Source organism: Octodon degus, unplaced genomic scaffold, assembly GCF_000260255.1.
Source record: "Octodon degus isolate 3935 unplaced genomic scaffold, OctDeg1.0 scaffold00012, whole genome shotgun sequence".
In the NCBI taxonomy this organism is placed as follows: Eukaryota; Metazoa; Chordata; class Mammalia; order Rodentia; family Octodontidae; genus Octodon; species Octodon degus.
In genome coordinates this window covers 10,458,677-10,462,525 of record NW_004524588.1, presented here as the reverse complement: position 1 = coordinate 10,462,525, position 3,849 = coordinate 10,458,677, and the positions used below count along the sequence as shown (strand labels likewise).

Genomic DNA, 3,849 nt, shown 5'->3' with positions numbered 1-3,849 from the left:
TCTACAGGGTCTTACTACATAGATCGGACTTGCAGTAATTCTCCTGTTTTCAGCCTTCCAAGGGCTGGGAATACAGGTGTGTGCCGCCACGCCCAGTCTCATTTGCGGCCTCAGCACGCCCTGGGGGCAGGGCATTCCCAGGGCCAGCGTCGCACTCTGGGGATGGCTCCCTGGTCCTTGCATCTGCCTACGCAGGTGCTTTGGTCCACTGAGCTATCCAGCTGGCCCCCAAGATTGTCAAGTTTTTTGAAGGTAATTTTCTAAAATGAGGAAGAGGTATACATACACTCCTGATGGTTCTGAAAGAAAGTTTCCCATGAATGGGCCAGGCATGGTGGCACATGCCTGCAATCCCAGCACTGGAGGCTGAGGCAAGAGGACTGCCAAGAGTTCAAAGCCACCCTGGACTGCATAGCAAGAGTTGTTTCCTTTTTTTTTTTTTTTTTTTTTTTCGGAACAGGGGATTGAACTCAGGCCCTTGCGCTTGCCAGGGAGGCGCTTATTCCACTGAGCCACCTCCCCAGGCCAAGTCAAGTTTCCTTTGAACAGAAATACTAAATACTTTTTTTTAAAGCATACCGCATGAACCCTATGGATTCAATATAGATACTATCTACCTCTTTGGAAAAAATAGGTCACACTCACACCAGCAATTCACAGAGATGTTTCTGTTGCATAGTCTTTAATCTCTTGATATCTCTGCAAAGTAGAATGGTTCCACGAGAGCTGTCGAGCATGTCATCACCTTGTGCTGCTTCAGTGATGCCTTTTTTTGGGGTGTGGTACCCCTAGACATTCCAGAGGGCCACACACTGGGGTAGTAAACTGCTGCACTAATGGCAGGGGGTATATTTAATCATCCTTTTACCACTTCAATGTAGTGCAGCCTGGCAAATGTAAAAGGACTGGACAAAGCAGGACTGACTTTTGTAATCAAATGAATTAGTAACATTGAGCCCAGAACCTCACTAAACTAGGGAATTCTTGCCTCAAACTGAACGAAGTAGCCCTGTGAGCTGTCGTTTAACAATGGTAAGATGTCTCAGGCACATCAGGCCTGGGGGTGCAGCACTGGGGTGTATGGCCCTCTAGTCTGTCCCCCTGGGCCCTCCCATGCACGCAAATACATACTGTTTTAAAAGCAGAAATATATGTAATATCCTAAAAGTTCTCTCTCCCTCTCTTCTCTCCTGTACTAGGGATAGAATCAGGACAGCAGACACTGTTGTTTTTTTTTTGTTTTGACATGGGGCATCACTAAATTGCCCAGGTGAGCCTTTAACTCTCAGTCCACCTCTTGGACAACTGGGATTACAGGTGTGCGCCACTGAGCTCTGCCTATAGTTTTCTTTTTTAAATGTATTTGGTACAGGGTCTCACGAAACAGCTTGGACTTACATTGATCCTTCTGTTTTCAGCCTCCCCAGAACTGGGACTACAGGCGTGCACCTCCAGGCCTGGTCTTCGTGGGTGTCTCAGTGTGCCCAGGGGTGGGGCCAGCATGGCATGTGGTGTTGGGGATCAAACCCTGGCCCCCGTGCTTGTTTAAGCAGGTGTTTAGTCTGCTAAGCTATCTTGCTGGCCCTTAATGGTTCTGGGTCTCACTATGTAGACTGGACTTGGAGTGATCCTCCTGTTTTCAGCCTCCCTAGCGCTAGGATCTGAGGCCTGTGCCACCACGCCCAGTCTCAATTGCATGCTCAGTGCGCCCCAGGTGCAGGGCCAGCATGGCACTCTGGGGATCAAACCCTGGCCACTGCACTCTGCCTAAGCAGGTGCTTTAGTCCACTGAGCTATCTGTCCAGCCCAGAAATCCTTAATGGTTCTTTAAGGAGTTAATTTTACTTGCATTCTGCAACTAGCTTAAATTTACTTTTTTTTTTTTTTTTTTTTAAATAAAAAAAGTTAGGCAATGAAGAGCTTGAAACTACTCAAGGAGCATACTTTAAAAAAAATTAAAATGTGTTAAAACGTGGCCTTTGGCATAAATACTTTGTGAATTTAAAAGATTTCCTTAAGCAGATTTTAAAGTGAATTATATTGAATTTTTTTAAAAAAGCAAAAAGATAAAGCACTGAAAATTTTATCTTCTCTATATTCTGTAGATAATCAAGGGAGTCTATTAAGCAAGTTTGATATGAATTAAATTTTAAAAAGGCAAAGTGATAATGGACTAAAGACTTTTATCTCATTTATATTATGTAAATATTAGTCTCAGCTTCAGCAAACTTCACTTGAATAAATATGACAATTGGTCTTTTTTTAAAACAAAATTCGCTTCTAGTCACCTTCTAATCTGTGTGGGTCACAGAGGCTGAGCATTTGCACAGTGGCCCAGAGGCTTCAGAGAGGACAAAGTGAGGGTGACGGACGCCAGAATACAAGAATAACCCAAGATGCCGGGAGCCTCGTGTTTTCTAGAGGAACACAGGACAGAGATGGAGAGAGTTGCCTCACATTCCAGGTGCAAGAAACACAGCGGCCTTCCAAACCCCACGAGAGGCTCGGCCCCAGGCCCATAATCCTGCTGGGCTGTCCTATTAGCGTACTGGCTCCTCCAGCAAGGCTCAGAGCTGGACAGTGACACACACTGAGGGGGTGTGTGTGTGGCCAACCAGTTTCTTCTCAACATGTGGTGGGAGGATCATCTGAAGGGCAGCCTGGGCCACTCAGTGAGACCTTTCAGAAAACACACCACCAATCCACCAAAAAAAGAAGTGAAATTTAATAGATGACATGAATATAATGCTAAAGCTTCTTTTCTTATTCTTCTCTTTCCTTTTTTTCTGAGACAGGACCTTGGGTCTGTAATTCAGCCTGGCCTAAACTCATCATATAGCCCAGGTTGGCCTCAGACTCACAGTGTTCCTCTTGCCTCAGCCTTCCCAGTGCTGGGACTACAGGCATGCACCATGTCTGACCCAACAAAGGTTTTTAAAAAATGCAGGGTCATGGGCTGGGGAGATAGCTGGCCAGTCTAAGTGCCTGCCTGGCAAGTGCAAGGACCCAGGTTTGATCCCTGGTACTGTAGGCTGTGCCAACACCCAGAAGCCTGGGCATGCCATGCCAGCCACTGAAACTGGGCAAGGTGGCACATGCCTGTAATCCCTTACAGCCCTGGGGAGGCTGAGTCAGTAGGATCAATACGAGTCTGAGGTGTGTAGCAAGACCCTGTACCAAATAGATAAATAGTTTTTAAAAATCATATTAAAAAAGGCAAACGATTTATACAATCTGAAGAGAAACCAGAGTATAAAAGAATCATATTAAAAAACAAAAAATAGGGTCCAGGGAGATGGCTCAGTGGAATAAGCACTTCCCTGGCAAGCGCAAGGGCCTGAGTTCAATCCCAGGTTCCTCAGGGAAAAAAAAAAAAAAAAAAAAAAAAGCACGGTCATGTGGGAGGACAGAGATTTGCTACATGATGGCAGGAAAAATTTTTAAAAATGTGATTAGTCTCTGTTTACAGGGTGGAACAAGGAAGCTTCAATCACAGTTACTTTTTCATAGTTTTACTCCTAAGATGAGGCCACTGTGCAGAAAGGAGCATGACCGGTGCACGCGTGGCCCTGGGGATTGAGCTCAGGCCCTTGTGCTTGCCAGGCAAGCGCTTATTCTGCTGAGCACTGAGCCATCTCCTCGGCCCTGGGCTCATTTCTTGATAGCAGTCACTCTTTCCAAGGTAAGATGGAATTTCAGTGTTGTTTCTTCATTCTGTTGGTTTCTTCTTTCTTTTTAAATTTTTTTTAAATTAATTTATTTATTTTACATTTATTTATTGTGTGTGTGTGTGTGTGGCCAGCTCAGCCCACCAGGGGGCGGGGCTGGCTGGCATGTGGTGCTGGGGGA

At 45.5% G+C, this 3,849-nt stretch overlaps 1 protein-coding gene across 8 annotated transcripts in view; it reads right to left on the bottom strand.

The window, feature by feature from the left end:
- Nucleotides 1-3,849, bottom strand: part of Plekha5 (pleckstrin homology domain containing A5) — a 253,614-nt gene that overhangs the window by 21,168 nt on the left and 228,597 nt on the right. The gene's annotated exons all lie outside the window — the stretch shown is intronic.